We start from the raw sequence: 17,687 nt of genomic DNA, 5'->3' as shown, positions 1-17,687 counted from the left end.
AGAACCGCTGTTATATTAGTAACTCATGTCCTTGACATCTGAAGGGAGGGTGTTCCACAGGGCAGGTGCCACTACCAAGAAGGCCTTCTGCCTGGCTCCCTGTAGCTTCACTTCTCTCAGGGAGGGAACTTCCAGAAGGTCCTCAGTGCTGGATCTCAGTGTCTGGGCTGAGCAATGGGGGTGGAGACGCTCTGTCAGGCGACATCACCACTCCTGCTGTGGGAAAATTTCCAGACCTGTGCTGGCCTATATTCCAGCTCCGCTACAACTCTGTGCAACCCACAGACTGCATGGCTGTCCAGCCATCTCTCTCTCTCTTTGCCTTTGGACACTGGTTCGAAAGCAAGCAGGCAGTGCCTCTGCTGATAGATTGCAAGAGACATCGATGCGAGGCAAGAGTGACTGCCAAGGACAGTCATTAAATATAGTTTGCGGATTTAACATGAAGTGGTTTGTTTTGCTGGCTTGCGAGCAAAGTGTTGGCAAACAGATCCCTTCCACCCCGATGCTTAAAAAATAAATAAATCCCTGCACACAAACACACACATACAACACAACACTTCCCCCTCTTTCCCGATGCCATCGGCATCATAAATACAACATTTTCCAAGCGAGCCTAATTACTATTTACTCTGTGGCTCCTCTTGTTCCGCTGACCTCTGCAGTCTCCCCTTTGCCTCGACTTTGCACGATAAAAGCATTTCCAGATCGGCCGTGCCATTTCCCCATTTGATCTGACCCGCTTGGGTCATTAGCAGAGGCCAAGTTTCCAAGGACCCCATTAGAATGATTAAGATCAACATGGAGAGCGCCCGGTTGCCAGTTACAAATAGCTTGGCACGGGGAGCTTTTGGAATGAGCAAATAGGCTCTCTGCTTGAAAGCAGAAAACAAGGAACCCTAACTCCGTAGCCAAGCAAGCCACACCGCTGTCGCCAGGAAGAGCTTTGGGACTTCCAATAAAATCTGCAGATTCCATTGTCTCGCAAAATGAAATTGATTTCGCATTGCCCTATCAAGGGGCGGAGCAGGATGCTACTTGGGACCAGTGGCGTAGCGTGGGGGGTGCAGGGGGGGCCGGCCGCACCGGGCGCAACATCTGGGGGTTAGGGTTAAAGGTAAAGGTACCCCTGCCCATACGGGCCAGTCTTGCCAGACTCTAGGGTTGTGCGCTCATCTCACTCTATAGGCTGGGAGCCAGCGCTGTCCGCAGACACTTCCGGGTCACGTGGCCAGCGTGACAAGCTGCATCTGGCGAGCCAGTGCAGCACACGGAACGCCGTTTACCTTCCCGCTTGTAAGCGGTCCCTATTTATCTACTTGCACCCAAAGGTGCTTTCGAACTGCTAGGTTGGCAGGCGCTGGGACAGAACAACGGGAGCGCACCTTGCCGCGGGGATTTGAACCGCCGACGTTTCGATCGGCAAGTCCTAGGTGCTGAGGCTTTAACCCACAGCGCCACCCGCGTCCCTCCAGTTAGGGTTAGGGGGCGCAAATCCATGGGTTAGGGGGCGCAAATTACTTGCCTTGCCCCGGGTGCTGACAACCCACGCTATGCCACTGCTTGGGACGTGGACCTTCTTGCTCCTGGCCACAGAAAATCTATTCAGCCCATACAAAGATGGAGCTCATGCACTGCTGAAAGGCAAGAAGAGGAATTTAAGGCTCAGGGCCATATTGGACCCTCCGTGTGTTCCTCTTTGGCTCTTGGAATTCAGTAAGGAGAGAGAAAGAGAGTGTGTGTTTTCTCCTTCCCTGAGATCTGGCTTGCAAAATGAAAAGAGAAACATCTATTGCTGATATAAATATTTCAGTTTGAAGCGACTGGATGCATAAAAACTGAGTCCTTTTGGAATGAAGCGTAGCCCAGACCCATTAAATTGTCCAAAATTTCACCTGCAGAATTTTCTTCGTAACAGAACAAAAATGTCAAAGATAATCCAAATAATTCTACAAGACATCTTGTGCTGCCCAGCACAGGCACAGCATCTTATAAAATATGAAATACTCCAAACTGATCTATAAGCAAAGGTCTTTACAGCCTTTATTAGCCTGAAGCTATTTACCTGGAGAGCCTCATTTGCATCCTTACTCTTGCAGAGCTTGGGAACAAAGAACTAAAGGCAACTCCCTTTCAAAATGGAGATTTGTTGGCAAATACATTTGCCACCTGATCTAAGGTTAAACACTCACGTGTTAGCTAGCAGAAAACAACAGTTAACTATCAACAGATTAAGGAGTTCAGAAACCACTTCATTGGAATTTTCCAGTGTTAAACCTTTCAGCAATACGCAGAGCCATTCCCATTTCAGTGACGATTACATCATTATACTTAACAATACTTGGGAAGGAGAGCGGAGGGGATAGGAAGAGAAGGCACAAATCAGGTCTCCTAGGCCAGGGGTAGAGAGTCTGTGTGTTGTTTCTGGACTCCATTTCCCATCAGTCCCAGCTGGCACAGCCAGTGCTCAGGGAATGATGGGTGTTGGAGTCCAGTGACATATCTAGAGGGCTGCTAGTGACCGATCCCTGTTGTTAGGAAAAGGGCAGTGTGAGCTGCTTGGGGGAAATTATCATTGTCTTGAAAGCAGGCTAGACACACAGTCAATAAACCAACAGGCAATGTCCCAGTCCCACCCGTTCAGTATAATCACATAAAAGTTCTGACGCCTGAGGGAAATGTGGACATTTCTTCCTGTCCAAATCCAGTTATGGACTCCCTGCTCCAGGGAACCAAATATTTCCAAACAGCTTTATTTACATCCAGATGCATCGTGGGGACACACAAAGACACACATGCAATCTCTCTCTCTCTCTCTTGTGTTTGCTACATAACACAGCTAAATACACACACACCCCATTTGAACTCAGCCTGCCTCGAATCCAAGAGGAACCTGTGCCGCTTAATAGGCAGCCACCGAAAAACGTGCCCAGGAAACCAAAGCCTTTGCAGTTGTCACACCCTCTCTGTTCCTGCTCCCCTACACAGCCCGCTTGATAAAGTGAGGCAGACACATTGCTGGCTGGCCTGGGATGCTGAGAGAGAGAGAGAGCGAGAGAGAAAGAAAGGGGTTTCCATGGCAACCAGCAGAACATCAGAAAGCTCTTGGAACTTTCTTGGCTGGTCCACGTGACTGGACAGCTTGGATGGCACGGGGAGAGCCAGCCCGAATATGCTCCCAGGCACACCTCCGCCACACGCCAGGCATGTTCCTGCAACGAAGCAAATGTTCCCTCGTCTCCGCCTCTAATGCATGCATGCGCTGCCTCACTCCACAAGCATGCAGCCCTGTATAACCCCAGAGCCCTGCCTATTAGCACCCAGATGAAGAGGCAACGTATTATATGCACAACAGTGTTTATGAAATGTCAAAATGTTTTTCATGGCACACACCCCTGCAAGGCATGTCCTGTATTAGTATCCCCATATTGCAGGTCGGAAGGGTGAAGAGGCAGACCGAAGGCTACTTCCTGAATTCATGGCAACAAGGGACTCCTTGGTTTGCTTATAGCAACTCCCCCAGGACTACCGCCACCACTGGACAGTGGGAACAGCAACAATGGTTGCAGCAGTAGTCATTTTCCATGGATCTGCCCCACTTACCATATGTTTTGGGAAGATGCTTGTCTGTCCTCTGTGCATTTGGGTGCCATTTTGAATCAAGATTGTAATGGTTCTAGGGGTTGCTCATGCGTAAATCGGCGCCACACCTGGGTGGGTTGCCTGAGTGAACCCTTTCTGTCTGGACAGCCACTCGCCCGTGGCTGTCTCAATCGCTGGCAGAATCCGTCAGTGGGCGTTTCTTGAACCTCTTCCAGCATAAAAGTTCTTTGACGCCTAGTCGCCGCCTACTCTCTCTGCATGGAAGCCTTCTGCGCAGGGAGGGTGTGGGCATCGGAGGACCTGTGCTCTCCCCGCTGGTCCCCGGCGAGGAGTCTTGGAGCCACCTTGCCGATTCCCCCATCTGCCCCACTCCTCCACTGGTGCTACGCTGATTTCCTTCCCCAGAAGATGTGCTGCTTCTCTCCCTCCCGGGACGCTCTCCGGAATCCCTCTGGAGCCCTCCCTCTCCTTCTGGCTCTGATGGCAGTTCCCTGACAAAGATGGTGGACTCCAGCTTTTAAAACCGCACTGATTTTGCATCACGGTCCCTGCTTGGATACAGCCGGGCGCCATTGCTCTGTTGGCCTGATGCAACAGGCTTCTCTTACGTTCTTATGAGGCGCCTTGTATTTCTTTTGAAATCCTATACATCTTTTCTGCAGTTGCACCTGCCCACATAAATTAGCACAAGCAAATTTTATGCAACTACGTGTCTCCCTCCTTCCCTCTTTCTGGTGTCGCCTTTTGGGCACCCTACATAGAGCTGCAGACTCGGGCCAGCTGGAATCTTCTGGGTTTTTTTAAAAAAAATAATATTTATTACTTTTCCAACAATTTAAACATTACAACAACAAAAAAAGAAAAAAAAGACAATACAATACAATACAAAGACACTACAAAGCACTAACACTAACACATCAAACTAACAAAACAAAAACAAAAACAGTTTAAAACACATCAAACAATTTCAATATCTTATCTTCCATTCACTTATTTCCACAACCTCCTCACACCTCCCTTTTTGTGTTCCACTTCTATTAATTGTTTCAGCAATTCCTTTCCATCTTCCTCTGTTTTCTATCCTATAATTATCTTAAAACATTCTAACCTTATTTTTCCTTTAACACTCTATTAATCTATTTATACTTAATTCCTTATAACATTTCTGCTAAAGCCATATAGCTTCATTCCAGCTTTGTTCTAACATTCATTAATTTTACAGTATTTCTGTAAATAGTCTTTAAACTTTTTCCAGTCCAACTGGAATCTTCTGGAGGCAGAAGAAGGGCCACAGTCCCAGAGTTGATTCACAGGCGACTTTCTTCAAACATGTCACGATTTCTCTTTCCACCATAATGGGAGACGTGTTTGACAAATGGGCAGGGAGGTCTGGCCCACGGACCCTGTTGCTGCAGCTGTTGATCTGCTTTCAATGACAGCCACAAGCCCTCCCAGCTGATGCTTTGACAGTTGGGGCGAGGGATTCTTTATTTGTGATTCCTGCATTGCAGTGGGGGTTGGACTAGATGATATTGAGGTCCTGTCCCATTCTACGATTCTATGATGCTTTGCAGCAATTTGCGCAAGTGAACTGATGAACCGTGCTCTGAAACAGGTTCTGGCAGCAGGTAAGCAGCAGGTTTCTCTGCAATGTGAGGTAGCCCAGCCAGCACAGCTCTCTTTCTATTCTCAGAACCTCTTTTTCACACATCGCAACCTGTTAAAAAGCCAGAAAGTGATGCCAGCTGATCCGGACTTTACATTTATATTGGGTTTGTGTCAGGGACTGTGCTGAGGAGGGCTGCACTGAGGAGGAATTGTGGGAGCCCCTCCCCACCTACTGATCAGGATCCTGAATCTTCCCAGGAGCAGGAGGACAGTATAGATTTGGAACAGTGGTTTGCAGAGGGACATAGTTCAGAAGGCAAAAGCTGGGAAATACTGGATGGGGAACAGCTAGCAGAAGAATCACTGGAAGAGAGAGAGTTAACAGTCTCACCGTCTCTGAAAAGTGTCCATCTGCTCAGCCCAAGGTCAATAAGAGCAGACAAGGTGGCAGGACAGAAAGCACAGTGGTTGCGAGATCAGGTTCTAAGACGCGGTAGTGACTTGGGTGACTAGGGAGGAAGTGGGTGGAACCCTTAATTGGGAGCATCTTCATTCCTAGGAATGGATTATTTGTTCTCTCACTGTGGTTGTTAAAGTTCCAACTGGTAAGAAGACTCCTTTCCCTTTGTTCTTCTTAAAGGTAAAGGATCCGTGACAGTTAAGTCCAGTCGCGAACGACTCTTGGGTTGCGGTGCTCATCTCACTTTACTGGCCAAGGGAGCCGACGTTTGTCTGCAGTTTTTCCGGGTCATGTGGCCAGCATGACTAAGCCGCTTCTGGAGAAACCAGAGCAGTGCACGGAAACGCCGTTTACCTTCCCGCTGGAGTGGTACTTGCACTTTGATGTGCTTTCGAACTGCTAGGTTGGCAGGAGCTGGGACCAAACAACGGGAGCTCACCCCGTTGTGGGGATTCGAACCACCGACCTTCTGATTGGCAAGCCCAAGGCTCAGTGGTTTAGACCACAGTGCCACCTGCATCCCTTTGTTCTGCTTATCTACTACCAAAGCAGGAAGGAAGCTAATTCTCTGAAGCCTGACAGTTTGGAAGGTATATATCTAAGAACCCTTTTCCCAGCATTCTTTCCCAAACAGCCTTCTGGGGCCCACGTGCACTGATGGGCAGGTTCAGAGCCACAAGCAGCTGGAGTGAAAGATGTGACTCTGGACCATGGTGCAGTAGGAGGCATCCCATCCATGCAGATGTTGGGGACCTAAACCCACCATTTCTCTTCCCAGGCAAGGACAAGGCATTATCACCGCTCAGTAACACAATGTTGCTATGAATGCTTGGCCACCACAGGACCAGGGAGGAGGTTTGAGAGAGTCCGAAGGGCCAGATATGCTGAGATTCCCCACCCCCGTGATATATCAGTGCTGCGGCACCAAGAGAGTTGGAAAACAAGATAAAATTGCAAACCCAGACCAGGTCAACGCAGAGCAGATTTAAGCTGCAGCAATGAAACTTTGACTCAGGCGCTGTAATGAAACTTGACTCACACTACCCAACGTTTGTCAAGCCTAGAATGCTTTGTTTTACACTTAACGCGGGATTCGCAGTGCAATAGTAAGCAAGTCAAACAAAGGATGCTTAAAATGCCTGTTACCCTCTCTCCGCAGCCCTTGTGGGCACTAAGGAATGACGAAGAGGTCGTTTATGGTTTGCAAGGGGCTCGTTTTAATTTAATGGGAATCTGGCTGGGAGGCGGATTTACAGCCTTATTTAAACTAGAGGCAAACAAAGCTTGCTCCCAAAAATCAGGTGCTGATCTGGGCCATTCTCCCTATATTCCCTGATATTATTTCCCATAGGTAATTGATATCCCAATTTGATATCTGACAGTGTTCGATGGCACACTTGAATGTTGACACGTAGTCACTGACAACCTTTCATAATATTTGGTACCTGACAATATGCAATGGTATTTAGCATCTTGACAGCGTTGGACAGCTGTCAGTGACAGACGACAGCCATTCATGTTCGACTGGCTGCCGAAATAGTCGGGAGAAACTGGCAGGTTCAAAGCACTCAGATTTCACTGCTGAGATGTGATTTCTCCTTTTGAAGCCCAGGAAGTTAGCGTTCAAAACCTGAGTGGTGAAACTGGGGAGAAAAAACTGGGCAAGTGTTGAATCTTTGCACATATTTGTTTCAGTTTATTTATATCCCATCTTTCCCCCCTCCCCACAAGAATCAAATGTTGTACACGTGGTTCAGTTAAAGCCATGGTTTTCCCAGTAGTGATGTATGGAAATGAGAGCTGGACCATAAAGAAGGCTGATTGCTGAAGAATTGATGCTTTTGAATTGTGGTGCTGGAGGAGACTCTTGAGAGTCCCATGGACTGCGAGAAGATCAAACATATTGATTCTGAAGGAAATCAGCCCTGAGTGCTCACTGGAAGGACAGATCCTGAAGCTGAGGCTCCAAGACTTTGGCCACCTTATGAGAAGAGAAGACTCCCTGGAAAAGACCCTGATGTTGGGAAAGATGGAGGGCACAAGGAGAAGGGGATGACAGAGGACGAGATGGTTGGACAGTGTTCTCAAAGCTACCAGCATGAGTCTGACCAAACTGCAGGAGGCAGTGGAAGTGCCTGGCGTGCTCTGGTCCATGGGGTCACGAAGAGTCGGACACGACTAAATGACTAAACAAACACACACACACACACACACACACACACGTGGTTCTGCCCCTCCTCATTTAATCTCAACAACAACCCTGTGAGGTAGCTTAGGCTGAGAGGCAGTGAGTCCAATGTCACCCAATGAGCTTCATGGCCAAGTTGAGATTTGAACCCGGGTCTCCTAGGTCCTAGCCCGGCACACAAGCCACTGCCCCTCACTGGCTCTCTGATTTAGGATGCCTGTGAGCCGATGCAATGTTCAGGATGCACTCTGGCTGAAACCAGCGTTCCCATAGGAGGACAATGTGTTTCTTGCCACGGGGCATTATTAGATGGTGCAAAGCTTCATGTTAACCAGTCGCCAGGCATGCTGTGTCGTCTGCCCGCTCCTGGTGAAAAATGGTTGCTAGGAGGACAATGTTCCATGGATACTCGCTGCTAGAGCCCATAGTGTTCTATACAAAGTGGTTGCTAGGGGGACATTGTTTCTGCAATGCTTCTGCTCTTATCGCTTCTCTCTTTCCTTCCTTCAGAGATGTCGCAGAAGACTGAACAGCTCCCCCAGGAAACAGTAGTCTCATGCAAGCAAGCCCCTCTGTATCAGCTCTGAAAGTAAGGGCTGAGGGTATTGCACAAGCTCAGAATGGTTAGATCTGGCACTTGTTATGCTGCAAGGATGGAGAACCTTTTCCACTTCAAGGGCCACCTTCCCTTCCCGGGGGCCACATGCCAGCTGTGGGTGGGGCCAGCGGCAAAATGGCAGAACCGCAAATGTATATTTTGCTGTTATACAGTAGGCTACTTTCCACAAACACCCACGCTCTACCCCTCCATCCAAGCCAGTTGAAAACATTCAACCGCCTTCCAGCCAGATGAAACTTTCAAGGAGGGAGTGCACCTTTGGGGGTGAAGTTAAACTGCTGTGTTAGCAGCACTGAAGTGCAAGCCTGGGCAGTGTGTCTGAAGGTCCTGGGATGCCCAGACGACAAGACACCCCGCCTCTCAAGCCCGCTGGTGTGGTCCAAAGGAAAGCAGAACAATACATTTGGCAGCAGCTTGGAGTTGTCAGAAGGAGGTGTATAAGGCATCATCCAACCACCTTAGGGACTCCGGATTTGCGTAGCGTTTACGCCTTAGCCTTTACTTCTCCTGAAGATATCCAGCAAGGCAGCAGAGGCTGAGGACCAGAGCTTTCCTTCTTCCAGATGGGCTACCTGTGGGATGTGAAACACAAGAGCAGTCAAGTACAACATCCCTAGAGTGGACATAAAAAGGGTTGTCTGGACCAGCCAGTCAGAACTTCCTGCTAGGACAGACTTCCTCTGCATGTGACTAGAGGTGGGTGTGGCCTCAACTGCCCAGGTAACAAAAGAGCAGGACTGGTCAGCCACCTCACTCTCTCTGACTACATTCGTTGAAGAAGCAACATCTGCCTAGCCTAAGATGCTCTCAGCCAAGAGAGGACAATGGGACTGTCTCTTTATGGGATAGATTCCAGGTATATTAGTTTTCTAACTTAAGTGTGCCTTCTGGGGTCCATTTGTGAACAGAATGTGAGTGAGTAAACTCTTTTTATACTTTCATAGATGACTGTGTCGTGTCTATCTTTTTATGAGGGACTAAAGGGGAAATTACCAAGGAAACTTATTTTAGAGGCTTTAGCGAGCCTGAGCAAACACATCCACTGTGCAAGTTTAGAAAGGGGAATGTTACTCTGCTAAATTGTAGAACTTGTTAACACAAGGTGGAAAGTATATAATCAAACAATATATCCTCTCCTGCATCCCTGAACATTCCCGCGCTACCTTCCAAGGTTGACAAGCCCCATCTGCCCCTCACTTCCATCTACAGCACTTGAAGAAACCGCCTTCTTGACTGCTGGAGCCACAATTGGTCTCATCTGCTCAATCTCCCGGAGGCTGTCTTTGCATGCAAGTCCAACAACAGCTGTGGGACCTCAAGCATGAATACGGTAGGCTCCAATTTCTGTAATTGCTGACTGCTAGCCATGCTGGCTGAAGTTGATGTGAGTCCAATGGCACCAGGAGGGTAAATGGTCCTTCATCTCTGCTATATGATGATCGTGCATTTGGGATGGATCATCAGCCCATTAGGCTTAAGTATAGTATAACAGTCGTACCTTGTTTGTCAAACTTAATCTGTTCTGATAGTCCGTCCGACTCCCGAAATGGTTCAAAAACCAAGCCGCAGCTTCCGATTAGCTGCAGGTACTTCCTACACTCAATTGGAAGCCAACAGAAGCCGCGTTGGATGTTTGGCTTCCAAAAAAATTCGCAAACTGGAACACTCCAGGGTTTGTGGCATTTGAAGCCAAAATGTCCAAATACCACGGCATTCGAGAAGCAAGGTACGACTGTATATATTAGAGCTTAAATGTATATTTGTGAGGCAGGGACACCTCAATTAAGTGTCTTCTAACTTCCTTCCTTGTTGTTGTTGTTGTTTAGTCGTTTAGTTGTGTCCGACTCTTCGTGACCCCCTGGACCAGAGCACGCCAGGCCCTCCTGTCTTCTACTGCCTCCCGCAGTTTGGTCAGACTCATGTTCATAGCTTCGAAAACACTGTCCAACCATCTCGTCCTCTGTTGTCCCCTTCTCCTTGTGCCCTCCATCTTTCCCAACATCAGGGTCTTTTCCAGGGAGTCTTCTCTTCTCATGAGGTGGCCAAAGTATTGGAGCCTCAGCTTCAGGATCTGTCCTTCTAGTGAGTACTCAGGGCTAATTTCCTTCAGAATGGAGAGGTTTGATCTTCTTGCAGTCCATGGGACTCTCAAGAGTCTCCTCCAGCACCATAGTTCAAAAGCATCAATTATTCGGCGATCAGCCTTCTTTAGAATCATAGAATCATAGAATCATAGAATCATAGAGTTGGAAGAGACCACAAGGGCCATCGAGTCCAACCCCCTGCCAAGCAGGAAACACCATCAGAGCACTCCTGACATATGGTTGTCAAGCCTCTGCTTAAAGACCTCCAAAGAAGGTAAAATGTTGCACTCAGGTGCTGCTTTCGTGCTTCCCATAGACATCTGGTTGGCCACGGTGGGAAAAGGATGCTGGACAAGACTGGCCAATGGCCTGATACAGCAGGTCTTATGCTCCCAGGTCTCCCACTAGAGTAACCAAGGCATTTTCTTTCCAGATTTGAGATTGGACAAGGAAATCACTACCATGCAGAAGTTAAAGCAGTTAAGTTGCTACCACTACCCACTGGATCACCTGAATATGGGAGACCAGGTGGTCAAGTCTAGGAATCTAGCTTTATTTATTTTTTTAAGCAGCAGTTTTACAAATAGCTTCTTCAAGGCAGTAGGGCAGAACTGCCCACTCTGAGAGTATTTTACCATAGCCTAGAACAACTGGCCAGTCTCTCTGAGCAGGCAACATCACTACTGGGAAAACCATAGCTGCTTTAACTAAGCTTTAACTTCATTCCTTAAAAAGGTCAAATGTGTATATTTTCCTAAGGTGTTTTTTTTTTTTTTTTTTGCCTCCAGTAGTTCTCAGCTAAGGGTGCTGTTTGGTTCAAGGACTTTTGAAATGCAAAGTGCAAAATATTGAATGTGCCAAGTTAATACTTAACCATATTGCCTTACTCCTTTTTTTTGTTTTTCAATCAAAATTGCCTTACCGGTTTTTTAATTAATCTTTTTAAGTAATAAGGAAAACCACATTGCACCTAGAAAACGTATTCCAGTCAGTGAACATGTAGAGAATGTTATTATGTTGCAAATAAATGAGTATATATGCTAAAGAAAAGTCATCACAATCCGTCTTGCATCCAAATTATATTGTTGTTTACGGATCATTATAAAAAGCAAACTATTCATTTGCAATGAAAAAATGTTGGCATTACTTTCTGCCTTCCCTAAGCTGTGCAAGTTCAGCTCAGCTTTGACCTTTCTACATCATAACATGTTTTTTGTTGTTGTTTAGTCGTGTCCGACTCTTTGTGACCCCATGGACCAGAGAACGCCAGGCACTCCTGTATTCCACTGCCTCCTGCAGTTTGGTCAAACTCATGCTGGTAGCTTCGAGAACACTGTCCAAACATCTCGTCCTCCGTCGTCCCCTTCTCCTTGTGCCCTTCATCTTTCCCAACATCAGGGTCTTTTCCAGGGAGTCTTCTCTTCTCATAAGGTGGCCAAAGTATTGGAGCCTCAGCTTCAGGATCTGTCCTTCCAGTGAGCACTCAGGGCTGATTTTCTTCACAATGGTTCGGTTTGATCTTCTTGCAGTCCATGGGACTCTCAAGAGTCTCCTCCAGCACCATAATTCAAAAGCATCCATTCTTCGCCGATCAGCCTTCTTTATGGTCCAGCTCTCACTTCCATACATCACTACTGGGAAAACCATAGCTTTAACTATATGGACCCATAACATGTTAAGACTGGGTTTTAAAATCCAGCTTCAGAAATAGAGAAATTCTGGATTCCATTTTTTAAAATTCTCTACCTTTCAAATGTGGGTGAAATATGACAACAACACACGGGGGATTTGATCTTTTGAACTGAAGGAATATCAGGGCCGTAGAATGTATTTTCGTAGGAAGCTGAAAGACCTTTGCATCCTAGTCAGGGGAGCTTCAGATGGACTGATGTCTTATCTGGGGGACCCCTCACATCTGTGGGGAGATGCTGAGACTGTCCTTGACTCCTTTGGTCTTAAATGACTTCCTGGGTGTGACTCCTGAGTGCTCTGATCTGCTCCAGGCTGGCCAATCTGTTGTTGTGGCACTCCAAATCACATCAACCCCAACCAGGTGGATGAGTCTATCAGGGCAGATGGGAGTTGGAGTCCAACAACATCTAGAGCAGCGGTTCTCAGCCTGTGGGTCCCCAGATGTTGTTGGACTACAACTCCCATCATCCCTGAGCTCTGGCCTTGCTAGCTAGGGGTGATGGGAATTGTAGTCCAACAACATCTGGGGACCCACAGGTTGAGAAAGGCTGATCTAGAGGATCACATGCTACCCACCGCTGGTCTACTGGGATAGCTCAGTTTGTAGAGCAGGTTATGGGGTCTGAGCCCCACGTTGGGCAAAAGAATCCTGCATTGCAGGGGGTTGGACTAGATGACCCTTGGGGTCCCTTCCAACTCTGCAATTCTGTATTTCATGATGCACCATTGCTCAGTTCTGGAAGCAGCTCCCAAAGCTAAGGCATGGCAGTATATTTATTTACTTAATAAAAATATTTATATACTGCTGCTCATAAAAACACATCAGAACCATTTACAACAGTCAAACATAAAACAACACAATAAAAAGCATATAAAAATGAGAGATCTGCCAACTATTAACAGAAGGGTGTTTTCTTAATTGCCAGCGTAAGGTTGGTGGCAAAGAAAAGTTTGTTGAAAGGTGCTTAAAGGAACAGAACAGAAGCTGCCTGTGAAATGTGTTAAGCATTAAAGGAGAGGATCTCTTAAGATGTGTCCATATTATAAACCACCCTGTGAACATTGGATGAAGGACAGTGTAGAAATTTAATAAATAATAATAATAATAATGTGCAAAGGTCTTTCCTTCCTACTCCAGAAACCTCCGTATACCGGGAGCAGCTTTGCATCCTGAATCCAAGTTCGGAGGTGTCAGGGGTTCAGGAGCAGAGGCACAGGGAAGGGAGGAAATGGAGAGCGAGGGGGAGGAGTCCGAAGGAAATGTCAGCGATGACAGCGGTCCGAGGTCTCTGAGTCTTTCCAGTGAATCGGATGATTCACAGAAAGGGGCTCCCATGATCAGGGCAAGGGGGGTGCCCAGGGGGACACCCCAGGAAGAAGGGGCCAGAGGGGACTCAGAGAGCAGCAGTTGGAAATCCGGACCAGCGTCCACACCAGAGTGCAGTAGGGGGGAGGAGTCCCAGGCATTGGGATCAGGCGGCGCGCTGCCAGCGGGAGAACATGAGGGAGGATTGACCACGCCTCCGTCGGGGAGCGAGGAAACGGTCAAGAGGAAGGTTGAAGGCTGCGCGCGCGCGCCAAGTTCAAATGTACAGGAGGGCGGCACTGTTGGCAGCCCGGATAGGGAGCCAGGTCCTAAAGCCCGCCGAAGAGAGAGGGAGGAGTCAGGGGGGTCAACGTCTGCGTCGGAAGAGTCCAGGAAGGAAGGAACCCCGGGGGGTAGCAGGACCCAGAGGAGAAAGGAGAGACGGAAGAGGTGGAGTAAGGCTAGAGTCTTAAACTGGTGTACAGGGGGCGGAGATTCAGATGGAGCTTCGCCGGTCTAAACCCTAGACGTAGAGCTGGGGCGCTGAGGCTTGGAAATGGAAACTGTACTTCAATAAAGACTTTTGTACATTACCACCGGCTAGCGTTGGTCCTCTGTGAGCTGGGACCAGGAGCCAGCTCTGACAGGAGGTTTCTTAGTTTGCAACGGGCTCATCAGTGAGTAAATTAAGCTTGCACAGAAGGCACTGGCAGACTGTCACTATTTTGTGGTGGAATTCAATCACATACCAGCAAATGGACTGGAAAGTGGGACAGCACTGCCTTCAATGCATCCCCATCGAAAAGGCAAGGATCCCTGGACAGTTAAGTCCAGTCAAAAGCAACTATGGGGTTGCAACACTTATCTTACTTCAGGCCGAGGGAGCCAGCGTTTGTCCACAGACAGCTTTCTGGGTCATGTGGCCAGCATGACTAAACCGCTTCTGGCGCAACGGACACTGTGATGGAAGCCAGAGTGCAAGGAAACGCAGTTTACCTTCCCGTTGCAGTGGTATCTATTTATCTACTTGCACTGGTGTGCTTTCGAATTGCTAGGTTGGCAGGAGCTGGGACCGAGCAACGGGAGCTCACCCTGTTGCGTGGATTTGAACCATCAACCTTCCGATCGGCAAGCCCAAGAGTCTCCATGGTTTAGACCACAGTGCCACCCTCATCCCTTCCCCACAAACAAAACAGAATGAAAGCTCATGAAACAGGTCATCTGGAAGTGCCTAGAGTCTTGTACCATTTCCAAACGCTTCAAGAGGAGCGTAGAAAAGCCCAAACTGCCCCTCAAACCGAAACTGCTTTTCAGATCTTAGAGCTGTAGCAAGCAGATTCCATGCCCCATGATGGCTCCTCTGGAGCAGCTGCTTTCTGCAGAGATAAAAACTTAATGGCAGCAGTGAACCGTGTTGCTTTCCCCAGTCCCTTTCAGATGCAGGAAAACGACATGTCGGCCCTCCCCACCCTATGGAAACAGAGCAACCGTTGGGTTTGATGCATGCTTATTCTAAAGCAATTGAGTCCAGCGGGGACAAGGTCTAGTTCACACACAATGCCTCTATATCATTGCATTGTGGCACAATTGAAGGGAATGTATGAAAACAGGTGCCCTGGAAGGGGGAGAGACGGATAGACAAATACACTCACAGTCCTCATTGTGTGATTGACAGGATGAACTCAGGAAGCTGCCTTATACTGAGTCTGACCAACTGGTCCATCAGGTCAGTGTTATCTTCATGGACTGGCAGTGGTTCTCCCATTGTGCTGGACCCGGGGGGGGGTTACCGAGAGGCGTGGTCAGAGTCCGGTCCTGGGTCGAGGGTCTGGAGACTAACCACCAAGGGCGAAGTGGGGTCCAAAGCAAGAAGCCGGGCGTGGTCAGGAACTCCAGAAGAACAGGTCTGGGTGCTGGCAGAAACAGGTTTCCAACGACGTTGCTCCCGCAACCTGGGACTGGGCTGACTGGCCTTTATCTCCTCTGAGGCCAGGGGCGGTCCCGGCCCACAGGTGACCCGCCTCTCCTGGCCTTAAGGCGAGCACTCCTCCTGAGAGAACCCAGTTCCCTCTTCCTCTCTGCCCTGAGCCTCTGCAGCTCAGGAGAGGCTGGAGGGTTACTGGACCCAGGGGCAGCTTCACCTTCCCCTGACAAGGCTGGGAGAGGCGCACCTGCAGGCAGTGGGTCCTCAATCACCTCTGGAGCCAGAGTGGATTCATCTGGTGTCTGCTTCTGAGGATCCGGCACAGGTGCAGGTCCTTCAGATTCAAGCCCCTGCCCCAGCTCACCCTGGAGGCGGGGACTCCTCAGATTCAGCTTCTGAATCAGATTCCCAGGCCATCACACCCATGTTTTCAGACGGGATATTCCCAGTCCTACCTGGAGATGCCAGGGACTGAACCTGGGACCTTCTGCACACAGTGCAGATGTCCTGCCACTGAGCTACACCACCATGGGATTTTAAACTGAGTCATGCAATTGATCCACCTTGTTCAGTACTGTCAACTCTGGCAGGCAGAATCCGACAGGGAGTCTTTCCCAGTCCTATCCAGGGATGCCAGAGATTGAACCTGGAACCTGCTGCATCCTAAAGCAGACTGAGTTGTGCCCTTTCCTGTAGAGCAACGTAGGAAGGTGCCCTGTACTGAGTCAGACCACTGGTTCATTTGTGGAAAACACTCCTGCGGGGGACAGCAGAGTAGGACCAGGAGGGAGAGAACATGCCAGTCGGGCATGTGTCTCTGCCAGGGTCCTACTCGAGTGTAGGCTGAACTCCTGACAACAAAATCAGTTTGGTATGAGGCATGTACAGATTACTAAAACCTCATACCAAACCAATTTTGTATTCAGGAGTTCAGTCTACACTAGTCTACACTAATCTAGGATGCTTTAAGGCAGACTGGATTTCCCTGGCTTTACCCCTCTCCCGGCCCACTTAGAAACAACAATCGCACACACATTGTTTTGTGAAGAAATAAAAGTAGGATTTACTTACATAGCCCAGGTCTTGAAGCAGCAATTACGGTAGCAAAATGAAGATAGTTTTAAAACTACTGAGTTACAAAAGCAGAAAATGTAAGTCTGAGCTGCAAAACCCAGACATGCTATGCGGGAGCCAGGAAGCAGGATGAAGAAAAAGGAGGCTGCTCAGGCAGGCAGCTTCCTGCCAAGGCAGAAAAAGGAAGTGATCTCATAGAGTTCTCTCTAGGAATTTTTACAGGAAAGCTCTGTGAGCCCCAGCCCCTTCCAGGGTCTATCTGGCAAATGATGAATTGTTGGTTTGACTGCAATAATGTCCCACATAAAAGTGGATTGAGCCACACCCTTTGCAGTATTGGAAGGTAGGAAGATGCCCTATACTGAGTCAGACCATTGGTTTATCCAGCCCAGTACCATCTGTAGTGATTCGCAGTGGTTTTGCAGGGTTTCAGATGTCTCTGAGATGCCACTGAACCCGGAACCTCCTGGCAGAATTATCAGCGTCATCTCAATTCAGAGTCAGAAGGATTCTGATTTCCACATGCAAGAACATCTCTGACTTCTAAGGACCATCTCAATGGATGCTCGCTTCCACCTTGGCTGCTCTTGGAGATGTCGTTTTGGACTGTGTCTGATCCAGCCCTGACATTCTTATTTCTCCCGCCTACTCCAGTTCTGTAATTCCTGCCTGGTATATAATGGCATCTGAGCTGCCATTATACTGGCACGGTTCAAGCGCAGCTGCACCCGACCCACAGAGAGAGCTCAGCAATTTGCCTTGGGTCATCCAGGAAGCCTGAAAGGGAGCCAGGAATAAACCTCGGATGCTCCAGTGATGGTCCGCTGCCTCGCTTGCCAGCTCCCCCGTCCGTCTGTCCTGCGGGCAAACATCAAGGCTAACAACCAAACAAATGGATGTCTGTTGGGAGCCAGGGCAGAGCCAAAGGTCACCACATCGGCACAAAAACACTTGTATTGACAGAGGGCTAATCCAGGATGGCTGCTGAGTGCGAGCTGGCTTCTCTGGGTGGGGGCAAGGTCAGGGGGGTCTTGGCAGTGGCAGATTAGGCTTCGTTGCTGTAAGAGGCGGGGGGAGCGGGAGGCGGCGGAAGCAGCCAACAGAAAGAGGAGTGTTTACTACCATCGGA

General features: G+C 48.6%; 1 long non-coding RNA gene across 1 annotated transcript; it reads left to right on the top strand.

The window, feature by feature from the left end:
- The first annotated feature begins 7,895 nt into the window (after positions 1-7,895).
- LOC310659310 lies at positions 7,896-14,659 on the top strand. The gene is made up of 3 exons (XR_014502744.1): positions 7,896-8,448; positions 13,393-13,442; positions 14,211-14,659. It is a non-coding gene; the product is annotated as an uncharacterized lncRNA (long non-coding RNA).
- Positions 14,660-17,687: the final 3,028 nt, after the last annotated feature.

The sequence above is a fragment of the Podarcis tiliguerta genome (assembly GCF_965153285.1).
Source record: "Podarcis tiliguerta genome assembly, chromosome: 10".
Taxonomy (NCBI): domain Eukaryota; kingdom Metazoa; phylum Chordata; class Lepidosauria; order Squamata; family Lacertidae; genus Podarcis; species Podarcis tiliguerta.
Note: the sequence above shows the minus strand (reverse complement) of the source record. Positions and strands in the feature narration are given on the sequence as shown.